The sequence below is a fragment of the Hippopotamus amphibius genome, chromosome 15, assembly GCF_030028045.1.
Source record: "Hippopotamus amphibius kiboko isolate mHipAmp2 chromosome 15, mHipAmp2.hap2, whole genome shotgun sequence".
In the NCBI taxonomy this organism is placed as follows: Eukaryota; Metazoa; Chordata; class Mammalia; order Artiodactyla; family Hippopotamidae; genus Hippopotamus; species Hippopotamus amphibius.
Window position 1 is genome coordinate 20,536,634 of NC_080200.1, and position 19,871 is coordinate 20,556,504.

The following is a 19,871-nucleotide window of genomic DNA, read 5'->3' on the forward strand; positions in this document are numbered from 1 at the left end:
AGTCTTGCCTCGACCCCGCGGTCTTACGGTCGCCTGGCAACCGCTCGCTTGTTGGGGGTTCTGGAGAAGGCCCAGGGCGCTCCCCTCTCTGGATGCGAGTCCTCTGGTGAGAAGCAGTTCTGCAAGAACCAAGGTCTGTGTTCACCCGTTCCTGTGCTGAGAGTTCTGTAGCAGTACTAGAGGAAAACTGTTTTGTTCACTGTTTTTTCATGGAGGCAGGACCTTCCTTGCGTCTGAAAAGAGAAAGAGTGAGATTACTCATAGAGTAAGCTTTCCACCCTTCACGCCCCAAAGACAGCTCTCTGTTGTACACGTATCGTGGGAAACACTTCAATTATTAGTACCCACATGTCGGGACCACGGTTACCATTCCCTGAGCAACAGAGAGGTCTGCCCGAGGTTAGAAAATGAAAGAGGCTGGACGTGAACTTCCCAGTCAGTGACACTAACCTATGTTGCTACACCTTCAAACATTGAACTTACAAGTTCCAAAATTGTCCTGGTTGCTTTTTTCTAAATGTATTGGTCAGACTTGCTCTTGACTTAAAGCTGAATGCAGAAGAAGCTACTACTAATTTTTGTTCATATGTCATCCATTTATATGACGTGTTCTAGAATTTTGCCAGGACTATGGGTGGATTTGCAGCCGTTGTTTTTTTCCCCTCTTATTGAAAACAGGAACTTAGGCTCCAGTCTTCTGGCATATCTTCTCTGGTACTGTGATTTATAAGAAGAAATAAATGTATTTGGTCTTTGTCTAGTTTCTGATACCACGCTCTTAAAATCTTTGGAATTTTCGTAAGTGATAAGAGCACTAGGAGGATCTTTTGTTCCAATATTTAATCTTTGACCCTAGTTCCTGATACACGGCCACTGAAACACTTGGCATTTCCTGGGTGATAGGAGTGTCATTTGTTCTAATGAAGCAACTTTGGCTGGGTTCCTGGACAGCTTCTGGATGGGAAAGACCAAGCCATGATTAGAAGGTTGGAATTCTTTAGCAACCCCCTCCCCAGCCATCCCCACCATCCCCCCACCCCAACGCCATTCTCTTGAGATGAGAGAATGGTTGAAAATGGAGCTAATGATAGATCATGCCTAGGTGATCAAGCATGCACTAAAATCCCAATGGTATGGGGTTCAGATAGCTTCCAAGTCAGTGAACACATCCACATACCAGGAGGGTGCCACACCCCCAGCTCCAGGAGGACAGGAGCTCCTGTGCTCAGGACCCTCCCAGGCCTCAACCTCTGTATCTCATCTGGCATTCATCTGTATCCTTTAATAAACTAATAACCATAAAGAAGTGTTTCCCTGAGTTCTGTAAGCTGTTCTAGCAAATAATCAAATCCAAGGGGTAGGAGGTTACTGGAACCTCCAGGTAGAACAGAAGTTGTGAGTAACTTGGGGACCTCCTACTTGGAATTGACATCTGTAGCGGAGTCAGTCTCATGGTACTGAGCCCCTAACTTGTGGGATCCAATGTTATTATGGATTGTGTCAGAATTGAGTTAAATTGTAGGACAACCAGCTGGTGTCACAGAGAACTGCTTGGTGGGAGAAAACCCCCACACATTTTGTGTCAGAAGTTAAGTGTTCTTATGAGTAGTAAAGAAGACACAGGATAAAAGACTGGGTTTTTCTAGTACATGCATTGATCTGACTTGCTGTTAACCTCAGGCTGAATCCAAGAGGAGTTCATCCATTTAATGACATTTTCTAGAACCTTGCCAGGACTATGGACAGATTTGCAGCCTCTGTTCCTGCCCCCCCCCCCCCCTTTTGAAAACTGGACTAGATTCCAGTCTTTTGGAATATCTTCTATCCATGTGATTTCTCCAGATTACTAGCAGTGACCAGCTTGCATATTTTGAGTACTGGGAATATAATAGTTGTATGTCAGGAGTCTCAAAATGATATTTTCATTTGGAAAGATATAATATTAGAAACATTCTTAAAAAAAAATTTATAATGCTGCTACACTAAAACAATACAGGTTCACAAATAAGTTCCTGATCTTTCAGCAACCCCAAACCTACTCCACCCAGCTGTCTTTCTCATCTGAATTAATTGTAACTCCACTTCATTTACTCAGGCCAGAATGCCAAGAGCCATCCTCATCCTCCTCTCTTACATCCTCTACCCAGTCTGTCTGGAAATCCTGTTGGCTCTATCTTCAAGCTGTGTCTAGGATTCAACACCTCAGTATTCTCACAGCCACCTTCATCCCACACCTAGACAACCAGGTCCCTCTGCCTTTGCCCCCCTCCTCCAGTAGCCTAGTCTTCACACAGCAGCCAGAGGGATCCTGGCATTTCTCTGCTTAAAACCCCACAGTGGCTCCCCAGTTCACTTGGAATAAAAAGCCAAAGTCTAACTTGCTCTCCCTTTGTTTACTCTGTCTCATCACTATTCCTTGGACCCACCTCAGGGCCTTTGTACCAGCTGTTCTCTCTGCTTATAAAGCTCTTCTGGATATTTTCATTACTCTTTCAAACATTTTCTCAAATGTCACCTTCTCAGTGAGGCCTTCCCTGACCAACGTATTTAAACCCTGTCCCTCACGCACAGCACTGCCAGTCTCCCTTACTCTGCTGCATTTTTTCCAGTAGCACTCATGTATCAACTCCCAGCATATGTATGATGCTACCTCCTGTCTGTCTCTCCCTGCGAGCACGTCAGTTCCATGAGGGGAGGCATATTTGGCTGTTTGATTTCTTGCTGTATCCCAAGTGCCTGGAACAGGGCCATGTGCCTGGCCCTTAGTAGGTGCTCCACAAATGTTTGTGGAATAAATGAATGAATGAACTTGAACAACTATTTTCATGATGGATAGTCTTGTCCAGGCCTTTCTCACCTGCAGATACATGAACATGGTGATCAGCATAGTATGCATATTTTGCATTATGATATTTTATCATCATACCATAGATGCTCTCATGTTTCTAAATATTTTCAAAATTATAACCACTTTTTAAATGCTTAGACTTTTTGCATGCTTGTTATAATAAGTCAAACAACAGAGTTGTGTAAAGAAAAAGTCAATTATCTTCCCACCTCCACTAATCCCTTCCTGCTGAAAGGAACCACTTTTAAATTTAGTGGATATCTTTCGAAATATTTTCTCTATATACACATATATATGTAACAGGTACAAATTTCACAATTCAAAGACAAGTATGCCTAAACTGTAACTTTATTTTCTATAACACAAGACAGTTTCTATTTGTAGGCCTCATTCCCTCTGATAGCAGAAAAACTAAATCTAATTAACTCAGGATAAATATTAGCACTTTATGATTTGCTTATTTATTGATAATCAGTTATAGTTTAATTTTCTTTCTTTTCTCCTTTCACCTTTACATAATTACCAGGTTTTTTAAAATTATTGTAAAAGAAATATATATTTATTACAGAAAAATAGTAAATCACAAATAAGCAAAATTAAAAAATAAAAACCATATGTAAAAAAAAAAAAAAACCCATATGTAAAGCCAGCAGCCAGAAATAATTTGTTATGTTTATATATGTGCATATTTGAGATCATATTATAATTAATTTTTATTGCTTTATATATTGCAAACTTTTTTCCCATGTCAGAAAATATACTTCTATGGCATTTTTAATGACTGTGGTCTCCCATTATACAAATGTACCATAATTATTGTCCCTGTTTTTGTACATTTGGTGTGCTTCCAACTTTTCACTTTTGCGAAATTACTTGTAGCTAAATCTCTGTGCACATCCCTAATTACTTCCTCAGGATAAAATCCTGGAACTGTTGTCAAAAGGTGCACTCACTGTTGAAGGCTTTTGACACATATGAGACCTACAGAAAGGTGTCACTGCTTTGACTCCAGTGGGCAGGAGGTTCCTTTTCTTCACACTCTGCCGGCACCATCTTCCCCATTATCTTGTTTCTCGATGTTTTCCTGGATATTTTCACCAACATATATTTTTCAGATGATAATTACTTTGGATTCATTTTAGAAACTATGAGAGTGAGTCAAACATTATCTGCACTCTGGCTGTAGAATTTATTTTCATTAACTTTTAGAAAAGACAAAAACATCCTTTTTCGATACCATCTCCTTGCTTTTCAATACACTTTGTCCATCTGTTAGCAAGCTTTTGTATTCCCTCATTAAGAAATGTTTTAGGCTGAGCTGTGAGCCACGAATGCACTGCTGTCTTCACTTCATCAGAAGCGAATCTTTGTCCTCACAGGAGACCAAGCAGGTGAAAGTCCAATGGAGCAAGATAAGGATTATCGGGAGGATGCTTTAACACCTCAAAAGGAAGTTTTTGCAGAGGGCCTACAGTGTGAGCAGAAGTGTGCAGTTGTGCATTGTCATGCAAGATCACAACACCCTTGGATAGCAGTCCTCTGCGTTTAATCCAAAGTTTAGGCTTCAGCTCTTCAATAAGTATCTGTATCCATTCATACACCTTTCCTTGCGACACAACACTTTCTCCATACTGTGCACAAAGTCTTCGATAAATAACAGCACCAGGTGCACCCTCAGACCACAAAAAAATGAATCACTGCATGCTGCTCTTCTTTCATGCAAATCACAAGTGGGGCATCCATTTTTGCTCGCACTGCAGTTACAAATGTAACGTGTTCACATCTGCACAGCAGTGACTAGGGAGACAGTAGCCTTGCACGCAGAAAGCGCTGATAAGACAGTGCGGCCAGCAGAACCGGAGTGCAGATATTTATGTCTCACCCTCGTAGATACTCTTTTATAATTTAATGGGTTCCTCCTTACTTTATCAAATATTCTTTGTACTGCTTTTAGTCCAAAGTCAGATAGGTACAAAAGTCAGTTTGTATATTTGCTATTTGTCACATGTTCTTTTATCCCGGAATGTATTTAAAATTCTGACCCATAAGAAAACAGCCATATTCATTTTCTCCCTTTATATTATTGTACCTCTTAGCAACTCTGAACCACTCAACTGCGCACCTGTGACTGTGTACCTCTCTTTCCCACACTCTTCCCCCTTAAGTCCCTTGCCACCACACTTTCCTGGGTGCCCTTAAGTCCCTTGCCACCACACTTTCCCTCTCTGACCACTCCTTCTCAGCCTTCCTAACTAGCTTCTTCCTCCCCTCTCTTATTCTCTACCCAACACTTTCTTTTTAGGTAATCCTGTTACCAAACTCAGATCTGACTGCTCACCACTCAAAAATCAGTACTCAAGGGAGAAAAATGTAGGTAGAAAGGAAAGTTGCTTTTAATCCGAGTGCTGGCAATCTGGGGAGATGGTGGACTCAGTTTTCCCCCAAAGTCATCTCTGAAGATTCTGCTGGGCCATGAAAGTTTTTAAAGGGAAAAAAGAAAGTAATCTCAGTTAATTATGGAAACAGGGGATCAGAGTCCTCTCAATTCCCCACTGTGTGCAGGCTTGTGTGCAGGCTTATTGACTTCCTGTGATTTCTCTTTAGATGCTATCTTGCTCACACAGTTTCTTTGCAAGATCACGGAAGCAGAAGCTGAGAGATCTGGTCATCAGTTAATTACTTATTCTTCACTTCTACTTCTTTGATCTATGGAAAGAACCAACATGTTAGGCAAGGTATTGTGTGATCAAAAGATCTGAAAGGTGTGCTAGGGCCAGAGATGAGTAGAGCATGGGGGTGCCAGGTTTAAGGTTAGTGTCAAGACAAAAGGGGTCTCCAGCAGAGAGCTCTTTCCTGCAAAGAGCTCTTTCCTGCCAAAAGCTGCTTACAATCCCACAGAAGTCACCTAGCTTCCATTATCAACTGTGTCAGAGACAGCCAAATAAGCCCCCCAGGCCCCTTCTCCATCCTCCAAGCCCATATATCCAGCTGCGTGCTTGACATCTCAGCTTGGTCCCCTCACAGATTGCTCTAATTCAAGTGTCCAAAACTGAACTCACACTATTTTTCCCAGCTTCTCCCCCAGCATTCCCCTTCTCAGTGAGTAGCTCCATCATCCAACCAAATGCTTGTGCCAGAAATCCAGCTCCTCCGCAAAGTGCCCACATCTAGTCAATCAACATACCCCTTGAAGTTCATCTCCCAATTATTTCGTGACTGTGTGCTTCTCTCTGTCTCCTGCCAACCTGAGCCAGTCGGTACAGCTCATACCCTGTTCATGGGAATTGGGTCACACAGGACTCAAGACTGGCCAGCCAGCTGCTTCCTGGGATTTGCTGAACTCAGAGAAAGTTTCTCTCAGGTAGCAGACCTCTAGCATGAATGACAATAGTTTCAGCTTTTCTACTTAAAGGACAAAATCTTGGAGGACACTTGTTCAAGATTTGTTTGCCTTGCTCAACCTTATGACCTGACCTGAACTGATGCTAAGGAGCAATCTGAAGCCAGCTTGATGTTTCCCTTTGGAAGAAATGGATTTTTCAATCTGTTGCCCATATAGGTTTTCCATTATCTATGAAGTGCAGTAAAATTTACTACAGTGACTTAGTTATACTAGTTTTTTTCTGGACACATTACACCCTTTAAATCTGCAGGTACAACTTTTATTTTATTCCAGTTCTGCCACTTACTGCAGGATTTCCTTTGGCAAGTTACTAACCCTCTCTGTGCCTTCGTTTTCTCATGAATACAGTAGGGATGATAACACTACCTAATGTTATTCAGTTACCATGAGCATTCAGTGAGATCATCCATGTCAAGTGCTTCAAACTATGCCCAACATATATAGTAAGTACTCAGTAAATGTCGGTTACTGTTACGATTAATTCAGAAAAGTTTCAGGCTAGTACTTCTTTACTTTTTTTTTTTTCTTTTTTCTGTTTCATTTGTTCTATTCTCATCTTAGGAAAACCAATTTTGTACATGCTGGAACTCATTTGACTATCTTCCACCTCCCTCATTTTTATGTCTTTATGTCTTTGCCATTTTTCATGCTTTGTGAATAGTTTTTAGTTATGCTTATTCTATTTTTGATCCAATTTTAATCCAATTTGATCTATTTTAATCTAATTAAGTTCCCTCATGTTTTCCTTAAATTTAAACTAAAACTCTAACATTGTACACCCTTTTTTTCATCCTTCCAAAGTGTATGATTTAGTGGTTTTTAGTATGTTGACATAGTTATACAACCATCACCACTTATCCAGAACATTTTCATCACCCATGAAAGAAACCCCATGTCCATTAGCAATCACTCCCCATTTCTGCCTTCCTCGCCCATGGCAACCATTGATTTACTTTACATTTGGCCTATTCTGGACATTTCATATGAATGGCATCAGACAGTATGTGTCTGACTTCTTTCACTTAGCATAGTTTTTAAGGTTATAGTATATGTATTAGCACTTCATTCTTTTTTGTGGCTGAATAACATCCCACTGTATGTGTGTTGTTTATTCATTCATCAGTTGATGGATATTTAAGTTGTTTCCACTGTGTAGTATCTGTTTTTGCCAGTGTGATATTAGGAAAAAATAGGGAGACTGGACAACAGCCTCCACATAAAAGCCTGCAGAATCCCCAGATGAAGAAAGAGGTGTCTGGGAGGAATTTGTGTTTTCTCGAGAATGGTGGATATGGGTCAATGCCCTCCTAGATTTTGGGAAATCCCAATTTTAAATGATCTGTTATCCGATTCTTAGTATGTACATAATCATCATACCATGTTTCTCCTGTGTCAAATGGAGACAGTCTTGACCATGGGAGTATTCTGACTTTCTCCTTGTCTTCTCACTCACTCTGTCTTTGGCCTGGTTGGTTTTCCTTTCTGAAATGCCCTCTGCCTATAAGTCTCTCTTCATGTGTGATTTATTAGTCATTATACCATTTTCTAAAATCTCCCTTCAGCACCTCCAGGAGGTGAGGGTGGACTTTTCTGGAACTCTGAAGACAGATCACCCCCACTCCCTTTTTTATGTTCCTTGTGGATAAAAGTAAATAAATAAATAAAAATTGGGTGTGGGGGCCTGGAATTGCACTGCAAGTATGGGACTGAAGAGGAGGTGACAAGCCCAGACATCTCCACAGCTAAGGTGTAAAGCTGAAGACTGTGTAGATGCCGTAAGAAATCCAAGTGAAACCCAGGATATTAAGCAGAGACTTAGGATGAAGGTGGGGTGGTGGATGGAGGACACTTGGGAATTTCAGTTCCATCATGGGATGAAAGCTATTTAAGTACGCTTTCTTGCTTCATTTCACAATGAAGGATGAACTTAACTATCTGTGTCTGGTCCTCCCTTTTTTAATCCTAGTATTATTTTAATTATATTAACTTGGGGCATTTCTCCCCAACTAGATTATGAACTTCTTAAAGGAAGAGACTCTGTTTACCTTATAATACTCACATATATCTGAATTTTTTCAATTCAATGAACATTTACCTGCCAGCTCAGATTCTGGCTCCTCTGATTTCTGCGGACTCAGGAGATTGGATTTCCTTTTCCAAGGCTCAGGTAGTGAAATCTGTCTTTCATTCCTGGCAAGGCATTTGTGAGGATCAAATGAAACCAAGTCTGTGGGAACACTTTTATAACTGAAAAGAGCTATGTAAATACCTATGGTGTTTAGAAGTTTCCAGATAGCAATCAGAAAGTGCTAGGGTGCTAGTCGCTTTGAGCTTTCATGGGAGAACCCCTCAATGTCCTCTCCATCTGAGAATAGAGAAAGCCCTGAGCATCCCCTCCCTTAGGAAACTGCTCCCGTTTCTCACCTGGCCTCTCCCTTTTTCAGGCCTCTCAAAGTTTGATCATATCATAGAGAAAGCCAGTGTGCTTTTATACACCTTTCTTTGACAATGTTGTAAGTTCTGATTCTCACTGGGTTGGTTGATTGGTTGTTTTTTAAATCTGTGAATTTGCATTTAAACCAGAAGCATTTTTCTCAGGTCAGTATTCCCTTAGACCAGCTCCATCAGCACGGGTTGTCCAGTTACCTAGTGAATATTTGAAACCTTGGATACTGATGCCAGGATGCCCTACAGGTTTTCCTGTAGGGCCTCCACTGGTGGGGTGTGGTGGGGAGAGGGGAGGAAAGGGAGAAGGGGCCATCAAGGGAGAACAGTCTGAAATAGAAGTGACTTTTGCCTTCAGGATATATCAGTTCACAGGGAGAGAGGAAACTGGTTCTCAAGAAAGAACAAAAACTTACAAGTAGAACCCTGAAGACAGTGCAGAAGTGCTGGTGTAAAGAATAAAGATGTGTTTAGAGGGATGCAAAATTAATTAGGAATACTTCCTGAGGGTAGGTGGCTCACCGGCAAGGATCCAGGAGAGAGGAACCCCTGGTTTAGGATCATAAATCCTTTACTTCAAGTAGAATCAAGCTCAGATAGGAATATTTCTAATCCTTATCTAATCTAGGCCTGGTGCCAGGAGCTTGGATGCATGTCCTGATTGTAGAGACCAGGTTTCACACACTCCAATCAAATCCTTTCAAGCATTTCCTTGTGTAGGAGCAGTTAAAAAGTACTTTCAGGAAAACAATTACAACTACTACCCCCAAACCAAAATTATAACCTTATCATAATTCCTTTATCTTTTTTAAAATGGGGTTTAAACCAGAACAACTACTTCTAATTGTTAGAAACATTTTAAATAATTCTCAGTAATAGTCTTTATTAATCATAAAACGAGAAACACACGCATTAGTCCTTTAAAGTACCGTCTCTGATCTTTTCCTAGGTGTATAATTCACTGTTTTCCACCTTATTTTGGGACAAAGGTATAGTATTCACATCCACCACCCCCACCCCCCATACCAATACTAGACTCCTCCAGAATAATGGAAGCACAGAAGTTAAAGGTAATCCAACACCCCCAGCAAACACTCATTAAGTATTATTTGGAAACTGTTCAAGGCGAAAAATAAAAAAATTGTTTAAGAAGCCACCAGCTTCTGGGAGTTAATCCACTCCTTCCTCTGCCTGCCACCTCCCAGTTATCTCACTGCTGTGTGGCAATCACCTCTGCATTGTGTCATGCACTGACCATTCCTGGTAACTGTTAAAGGACTGACCTTTTCAGGTGATTAGTGCTTCTAAATAAATCAGACCCACTTGAGGTCACGTCTAGGGGAATATTAAACTTGTATTCTGACATGCCTTCTTGAGTGGGTGAAAAATAATTAGAATTTCAATAGAGAATTGGGTGTGATGTATGAAATGGATCACATTACTCAGCTGCAACCCAGAGTGAGGAGAATATTTCAAGGAAAACATTTGATTTACTTTTTTTCTGGGCTTTGTTAGTACCTGAAACACCACAGGCAGTTTGTTCCAGGAAAGAGATCAGGGATGGTTGGTCTGAGGAACACAGAAACTCCAGATTCATCTCCCCTCCCTCAGCGTGGGGTGCCACCTCTTCCTTCTCCACCCACCAAAGTCCTCAGAAGTCTCCTGTTACCAGCTCAAATGTCACTCCCTCCTTGCAACCTCAGTAGCTGTCAGCATTGATTCTTCTTTGTCTTGTACTGGAATTCACTGTGGTACAGCTGTCCCTAGTCTTACTCTTTTCCTCATCCCTCAGTTCCACCTCACCCCCAGCAGTATCTTGAGAGACTCCAGTAGAGTGTGAACAGCTACAGGATGTAGTAGAGGTGGGAACAGCCACAGAAGAAATCGAAGTTTCAGTGAAATCCCATACTATGGAAATTCTCACAGGGAGGTTGTGGAATCTAAATTAAGAAAGACAGGTAGAAAAGAGTAATACAATATGTGGAAGAGTCAAGGTGATAAATTTTGAGAAAAAGAAGAAAGAAACGTTATATAGTGGATGCGGCAGGACTTTGGGCTCAGAACTGAGTGAAATTTATAGATTCCACTTAACCAAATCCCTAGAGAAGAGATACAGCCAAGAAAATGTTAGAAATTTGGTTGCAGATTGTACAAATTTGAAAAAGAGGCCAAGTTTGTGGGGTAATGGAAAATAGAATAGGCATTCCAAGAATAATACATTGTTTTCCCATTTAAAAAGTAAAAAAATGCGATCTGAAAAGTACGGGAAAGTGCAAAGTTTAGGCCTATGTAGAGAGACACCGTGGCACTGCCATTACGTGCACACTCAAGGTCCTCATGTCTCAGGTTCTGCTGCCAGCTCCACCACCAAGCTCTGTGCCCATGGGCAATTCTTTAAGCTCTCAATGCCTAAGTTTCCCCACCTGCCAAATGGGAAATGAATAATGGCCACCTCGCGGTATTCTTGTAAAGATTGGAGGAGTTGCCAGCAATGGTGCCTGACACGTAATGAGTACCATGTCATGTTATTTTATCATACATTATAAAATTTGAAAGATCTACTTGGTGATTTATTTGGAACAAATAAAGAAACTTTAGGAATAAGCTTACCAAATCCTCCACAGGGCACTTCCCTGGTGGCGCAGTGGTTAAGAAGCTGCCTGCCAATGCAGGGGACACGGGTTCCAGCCCTGGTCCAGGAAGATCCCACATGCTGCGGAGTGACTAAGCCCGTGCACCACAACTACTGAGCCTGCGCTCTAGAGCCCATGAGCCACAACTACCCTAAGCCTGAGTGCCACAGCTACTGAAGCTCATGCCCCTAGAGTCTGTTTCGCAACAAGAGAAGCCACTGCAATGAGAAGCCCACTCCCCGCAACAGAGTAGCATCTGCTCTCTGCAACTAGAGAAAGCCCGTGCACAGCAACGAAGACTCAACGCAGCCAAAATTAAATAAATTAATAAATTAATTTTTTTTAAAAAGTGTCTTTAAAAAAAAAATCCTTCACAGATGACGAAACACAGTGTCATTATATGACCTTTATAAGCCACTTGAAATGGATTTTATTATCTACTAGTCTCTTTGGGTCATCTTTAAATGGGTTTTTGTGTATTTAAATCTTATCTTCCAGGATGACTCTTGAATGCAGGAACTTCCATCTTAACCTTACGCGACACTAGCAATATGAGGCACATATAGCAGAGCTTAATAATACCTGTTAGTTTCTTTAAAATACAAAATTTCAGATGTATCCCAATGACAATCATTTACGCATTAGCAATGATTAGTTTCTTTTCTTTCTTTCTTTTTTTCTTTAATGCCACTTTGGAAGACCCAGATGGCCCTGGCAGAAAGGTCTGAATAAGTAAGTGTTAACAAAGGGACAGAAGGCCCCAGAAAGAATTGTGGCCTGGGCAGCAGGTCTTGCTGGGTCTTGGTAGTCAGAGGGAAGAAGGTGTGTTTACTAAAAAAGTTTGATGAAAGCCAGACAGAAGGTACACCAAGGACCATGGTCCATACTTTTCAACTGCCCCTCTCAATCGAGCTACAGCGAGCTCTACTTCATGTGTGATTCCACAAACGTGGAGCCCCTGTCCTCCAGCTGCTCACAGCCCATTGAAGAAACAGACAGGTCAACAGCCTCACAACACAACCCAGACCATGGAGGGAGGCCCTGCGAAGCCCCAGAGCTCAGAACTCGACCTGAAGCTTTGACCAGGAGGTGACATTTGTCCTTCCTGTTAACCAAATATTAAGGGAACCGCTGAAACAGCAAGGAGGCAGGGAAGATCGAAGCACTTTGCTAAACCATCCATTTGTGAGCCATTTCAAACTGACCAATTTCCTGCTGGGGGGTGGGTAAGGGAAAATGAGAAGAAAAACCAAGTCCGGCGGTCCTAATTCTGAGAGGATGAATAGACTTGGACTACGTGGGACAGAGAATATGCTTCAATGGAAAGGCAAGACTTTTCTTGGGGATTATAGAATTGGAGAAAAGCAGAGGCAGGAGGGAGGCTGGGGGTATAGGCTCTGGAGGAGTGAAGTAGGAAGTTAGTTCCTGTCCTCCCAGTGGGCACTCTAGAGACTGGAGTGACTACAGGAAGGAAAGACTGGGTTCTCTTCAACAGCTGGATAGGGCTGGTGACTATCCCTTTGCCACTGAGCTAGAGGTGGCAGTGGGACAGCATGTATCCCAGAGGTTTGGCATGGCAAGGTCCAGGAGGACCAAGGGGTCAAGGGGACATAGCAGGGTCAAGGTTTGTGCCACCTGGCCAATCCACTACCCCGACTGAGAGGGTGCCCTCCAGATGAGGGAACCCTTCAGGGGGCTGCGGGGTGTGAAGCCAGCAATGAAAATTGAGGGAAGCAGGAGGCTGCAGAGATGTCCCCCACTTCCTCCCAGCAGCAATGCCCATATCCTGTCCAGCCTAGTACCATCCATCAGATTTAGGACCTTCACAGTAAAGGGATAGGATGTGTAACCAGTTGAGTTGCCAGATAAAACACAGGACAACCAGTTAAATTTGAACTTCAGACAAACAAGGAATAATTGTTATTGCATGAGACATACTTAACACTAAAAAAAAGACTATTCCTTGTTTATCTGAAATTCAAATTTAACTGGGAGCCCTATTTTTATTTTTAATTTGTTTTGCCAAATCTGGCATTTCTAGTAACAGGAAAACATGCTAAGTGAACCTCAACACTTTTGAGGATGGTATTAAAGGGGTCTTGTCATGTCTTAGCAAAGGTGGGAACTTCCACAAATGGTGCTGATTTCTCCAGGCTCCGCGATTTGGTTACTAACTCCCAGGTGACAGTTCCCTCTCCAAGCACTGTGTCCCCCTTCCCTCTGGGAGCTGTGAGACAAAAAGAGAAAAGAAATATTCTACACAGGGTGGTTTGGCCAGCCAAATCAATAGGCAATAGCTCAGGGGTTTCAAACTGTGGGTCACAACACCTACAGGTTATGAACCCAGGTCATGCCAGCATTTTGAGTAGGAGGTAGGGTGGGTTAGGGGAGGGGATCAGAGAGTACTGCCTGTATTTTATCTCAAAAAAATCTTCTGTGTCTGTGAGTCACTGTATGTATACATAGTTAACGATGTTTCTTACTGTAGTCAGGGTCCAAAATGTTTGAAATGCACTGATATGATGTTGAGACTTGCAGGGCATTATCGTGAAAACTGTATTGGACCGACTGACAGGATGATTTGATTTCACACTCACAGGATAGGGTAAGTTTTGCCTTATTCTGGAAAATTCACCCTTTGGAACCACCTTATCTTTTCATGGAATCTGCAGTCTCTGCATATAGATGGCCAATGCTTCATTTAAATCATTTAAAGTTTCCAGTTTTGTTCATTTTGCTGTAGTCACTTACTAAAAGCATACATTGGAATCAAATATTGTTGACCTAATATTAGGCATTAAGTATAAGTGATAATGTGGAACTAAAGGCACTGTCCAAATGGCCATAGTGGTTTTTAACATTTGTTTTATTTCTTCCTCTAAAGGGAAGGTTTTTCAACTTTGAAATCCATGGAGATTAGTTGGGATAATCCCCCAAAGCTACCCTAAATGGTTGAAAGAGTCATAATTTCTCTCATGCAAAGAATATATGATGCTTTTACTTAGAGAAAATAAAGTGTTTGCAGTTTCACTTTGAATTTTTTAAAAATTCCTATAACAATTAGCTCTTGATTCAGAAATTATAAATAAAGCTATTTTGTCATCCAATGTTACCGAAACATTGTGTTCTGTGATAGTTTAGTCTTTATTGTTCCAGGGATTTAATTTTTATCTTTTACTCTTTCTTATATCTTAAGTCTAAATACTTATTCTCCTGTACCAATTGCTTCAACCTCTGTTTCTCCAAATTTTGCATTTATGTGTGGATGAAATGGATTTGCCGTGCTTTTTCAGTGGACGATACAGGTTGGCCATGGAATGTACAGGCTTTGGAGGCAGATACACTAGGATTTGAAACTAATTCTGACACACAGGAACACTATGATTTTGAAAGGCACATAAGGCCTTGGAGGCTCAACATCCTTAAATGTAAGATGGGAAAAATCAAAGCACCTAACTTGCAGTGCTGTTGTAGGGTTTATATGAGAGAATAAATATAAAGCCTGGCTTGGGAGAGACAATGCTATGTATTCACCAAATTCCATTTCTGTTTCCTCTTTATGAACTTGACACCACATTTTCAACCTCTGTTGTAGTTAGTTTGGGGCCATGTGATTGGGCTGTGGTGTGGGCTATTTCTAGGCCTGGCTACTTAAACTGGCCACCATGGGGGACACATGTTTTAGCTCATGTGGCTACAAGACAAAGGAAGATTGCCCAACCCACATAAGACTTTATGTAAGCAAGAAATCAACCTTTCTTTGTAAAGCCATTAAGTTTTGGGGGTTTATTTGTTACTTTAGCATTGGCTAGCCTACTCTGACCAATACACTTGAGATATATAAAGAGATATGGATATAGACAGATGTAGATATAGATACATAGTAAACAGTTAGCAAACTTTAGCATTTAAGTTACCTATGAACCTTAAGATATGGAATGAGTCCTTTGACATATATTAAGAGAAAAAAAGCAAGACAATATATACTGTGCCACATTTTGTGTAAGAAAGAAGGGGGAATTAAGATATACATATGTATTTGCTCATTTCTGCAAAAAAAAAAAAAAAAGAGAGAGAAAAGTATAGGCAAGGAAAAGCCAGAAACTAATAAAAATGGTTACCTATAAGGGGCAGATTGGAACAGGGTGGAGATGACATTCATGGGAGTGAAACTTCTCTGACTAAACATATTTATACAATGTTGATTTTTGAATCATGTAGTTTACATATTCAGAAATAAGAGTAAATCATAAAGGAAAAATGCCCTAAAGTTGGACCTTAAAAGAAGCAAATGACCCAACCCTATATAAAACTGATTATTCAAACAACAATGAAAAGAAACTTATTTGGGGTAACCTGAACACTCTAGCCATATGCAGAGTAATATTACATACTGTAACATTATACAGTAATATTAGAGTATAAGAGGGAAAAAATAAAAGAGAATTTAAGAAAAATACTATTATGCTAAATGCCCATAACAATATGAACGCTTACAATTCATATTCTACCCCCTCCATATATATATGTGTATATGATCTCCTAGTTGTGTTCCTGAAAGAGGCTGGAAATGACATTCTAGTGGCAATGAGCCCAACTAGCCCCCTTATCTTTCATCTCCCAATATAATAACTGGCACAGGCAAGAATAATCAAATGGGTACTCAATCACTACATGAAAGTTACTTGGGCAATAGGTTATCCCCACAAAGGTGAAGTACCACTCCACAGATCATTACTAATTTCAAAGGGAAAGATGTTCCTTTGGTACCCAAGGCAGATGCTTCTCCATTGGAGGTATGGCAGTCACTCTCTCAACCCAGCCATCACCTTTAGCATCACTAGTAGTAGAAAAACCCAACATATGAACCTCTTCATGAGATGCTTCTGAAGTATTCTTGTGAATGATGTTTAACCCAAAATTACTCAAGCCTCCTGATTGAATTTCCATTTTAAGGGTAAAACAGGCTTAAAAGTAAAAGTTAAAGAGTGCCATCAGGTGGGCTTCCCTGTCAGTGCAGTGGTTAAGAATCCGCCTGCCAATGCAGAGCACATGGGTTCGAGCCCTGGGCTGGGAAGATCCCACATGCCGTAGAGCAACTAAGCCCATGTGCCACAACTACTGAGCCTGCGTTCTAGAATCCGCGAGCCACAACTGCTGAGCCCACAAGCTGAAACTACTGAAGCCCCTGCGCCTAGAGCCAGTGTTCCACAACAAAAGAAGCCACCACAGTGAGAAACCTGCGTATGGCAATGAATATAGCCCCCCATTCGCCACAACTAGAGAAAGTCCATGCACAGCAACAAAGACCCAATGCAGCCAAAACTAAAATAAATAAATAATAAAACAAATCTTAAAAAAAAAACAAAACACCATCAGGAAACACTCAGACAAATGAAGAATGTGCAACTCTCTATAAATCCTCTGTCATAGGTCAAAACCATACAAAAGTTAAGGTGGGGGAGATTTTCCAGATTAACTTCCAGATAGACTCCACAAACCTTGACTAGATCATGGGGGAAACTGCATAGAAGTCTTTAGGGGACAATTAAAAAATTTAAATATGGCTTGGATATTAGTTGTGATTGTAGAATGATTGTTAATTTTCTTTTTTTTTTTTATTTTGATTGTTAATTTTCTTAGGTATGATAGTGGCATTGAGGTTATACAGGTGATTGTCCTAATTCTTAGGAGATTCACGCTGAAGTATTTAAGGATCATGATGTCATATTGACAACTTAGTTTCAAAACTGATGTGTGTTGGTGTGTGTGTGGTGGGGTTGGGGAAGAAGGAGAGAGAGCAAATATGGTAAAACATTAGCAACCATTGTATCTAGATGGAGGGCATACCAGAATTTTTAAGTGTTTTTAAATTTTCACAATAAAATGTAGGGAGATAAACACTGAAAAAATCTAGGTAAAATTTAGGATATATTCACATTTGAAGAAATGTTTTAAACTCTGTTTTATTTTCCTCATTTTCCAGTAAGCAGCCAAAACTTTATCAGGGATTAATTCACCCACCTCAAAATGGATAGTCACACCCCAATTGCTATACTTTCAAAAGCTTTTTACCTTTTTCAGGCCTCTGGCAATTTCTCAAGTAGAAAAAAATTGATTCCATTACTGCACACCTAAATTCTTGTTGGCAGAATAACCAGCAAGTAGTACAGAGAGCTGCTTCCTTTGAAAAACATTTTCAGTGTGCAAACTGTGAGTATGAGGTACCGAGGCACCATGGAGAAAATGGTTTTTAGAGGTAAATTTTGACTGGTATGGTAGAGGCATCAGTTATCTTTTCCATGCATTGCAAATCTTGCATAGGATTCATATAGGAATAGCATCATTCTCTACAGCTGTATTGGCAACAGATAGACACTAATTAACTATTTAATATGGTAATATACACAGTTATTTCAGGATTCTATTATTAGCGCCACCTCTTAACTCATGGGGAAAACTCTTCCCAAACTTTTTTTGTTAATGTGACTATTTTATTTGTTTTTACAGAGTTTTCTATTATCACCATCCCTCCTGCCCACAACTTATACTTTATTCCCAAGATGCCTCCAGACAGAGTTGCTACTACCAAGGTGGCTGGCCCCAGGTCAGCTGATCTTCAGTGCCTCCACCCACGGCAGAATCCCAGGAAAGTGTGCCACCTTACGTTATATTCATGCTAACTAAGCTGGGTAGGCAATGCTCTGGACTCATAAAGGAGTCCCCCACAGGTCAGATTGTTTCTGTTCCATACAGGGAGGGGTCCTTCATATATCCACAGAATGCTCATAGTATACTAATGTTCATTTTCCCCTAGTTAACAGTAGCACTCTTCAGTTGAGGCTGAGTTCATGACCACTGCATTAGGTTTCTGCTGCATTAATGCTGCATAAAAAGCAACCCCAAAATCTCAGTAGCTTCCCAAAAAAACCATTTATTTTTATTTCAGTTCAGCAGAGGCAGCTCTGCTTCAGGCTCTGAATTGATTTAGGGTTGCTTCACTTATCTCTCATCCTCTGGACCAATAGCTACCTGGGGAAGGCTCTTCTCAATATAGGGCGGCAGCTGTGCTGGTAAGGTGAGCAGAAACACAAGAGGCCACTAAGGCCTTAGCTCAGAACAGACATACTGTCACTTCTGCCACATACGCCCCCCGGCCAAAGCCCAAAATCAATGGGGTAGGGAAGTACTTTCCATCCTGGTGAACCTTGCCAAAAGCAGGGAAGAGAGGAAGGATTTCAGGCAGATAATTCAATTGATCTCAGCCTTCCTTGCAGTTTGGTATGTCCTTGCAACTCAGTTTTGACCAGTGGGATAGGAGGGAAAGCAATGTGTGCAGCCTTGCCCTTCTAAGGATCAGGAATGTCCTGTCGTTCCCTCGCCCGTTACCTGGGGGCATGGTAGGATGGCAGCAGTCACCTGGCCCAGAGGCAGATGGCACAGCCGCCCTGCCAGTCCTACCTTGGGACTGCTACACATATGTCATTTACGCTGCTGGATTTTTGCATCTCTGTTATGGCATCTTAGAACCATAGTTAGCTAGTACACCATTCATTCATTCAACAAGTATTTACTGAGTGTCTTCTCTGTGCTAGGCATTGTTCTAGGCCTTGGAGGACATGACAATGAGCAACAATGAGACAGAGACTAATGGGAGTTGCCTTCCTTAGGACAGAGTAGCCTAGAGAAGGGAACAAATAAACCTCAAATCTCAGTGAGATAATGTGCTTAAAGGTTTATTTCTTGCTCATGCAAAGTCTAATACAGTGCTGGTGGCCCTCCTCTACCTTCTAGTCAACTAATTTTGAAATATGAATTTCTCAGGTTTCCGGAACAGTGGAAGAGAGAACTGGAAGATTACAGACTTTTTTTTAATGGGCCGAGCCAGGAAGTAGCTTATATGACACCATCCACATTTCCTTGGCCAGAACTCAGTCACATGATCACCCTTAACTGCAAAGGAAAGTGGGAATAGTAGTCCTCCTACAAAGCCAGGAAGAGGAACTCTGCCACAGATGTATAATCACAAACTAGGAGAGGACTCCACTCTGGCCTAGACGTTTTAGATTAGTTCACTTACCCCCTGAGTATCTGTGTGGCTGTGCCATCCTCAGAGTAATCCCTGAAGGTTGCAGGAAAGCAGTTCAGAGCAGCACATAGCAGTAAATCAACTTCCTTCACTTTCTCTCTGGTTCTTTTCAGTTGCAGTCTACCACCATTCATTTCTGAGAACACAGGTTTCTTCCCTCCATTTTGTAATTTTCTCTCCTCCTCGTATTAGTTGGGCTTCTCCAGAGGAACAGAATAGAGCATGTGTCCATCTGTCTGTATATCTATCTATCTACTTAGAGAGAGAGAGAAACTAGAAAGAGGAAGAGAAGGGGAGGAGGGGGAGGAGAAGGAGGAGCAGGAGAAAAAGGAAGGGGAAGAGGAAGAGGAAAAAGGAGAGGAAGGGAAGGAGGAGGAGGGGGACGAGGAGGAAAAGAAGAAGAGAGAGATTGATGGATGTTAAGCAATTGGCTAGTGTAATTATGGAGACTGG

At 41.3% G+C, this 19,871-nt stretch overlaps 1 protein-coding gene across 13 annotated transcripts in view; it reads right to left on the reverse strand.

Moving 5' to 3' along the window:
• Positions 1-107: 107 nt before the first annotated feature.
• Positions 108-19,871, reverse strand: part of ZFP62 (ZFP62 zinc finger protein) — a 49,618-nt gene continuing 29,854 nt past the window's right edge. For 4 of the 13 annotated variants that reach the window (XR_009049204.1, XR_009049194.1, XR_009049200.1 and 1 more), the window contains 2 exons: positions 8,347-8,441; positions 3,221-5,554 (listed from right to left, as the gene is read on the reverse strand). The gene's annotated coding sequence lies outside the window, so the exon portion shown is untranslated. The other 9 variants (XR_009049209.1, XR_009049203.1, XR_009049201.1 and 6 more) reach the window with 6 other exon arrangements.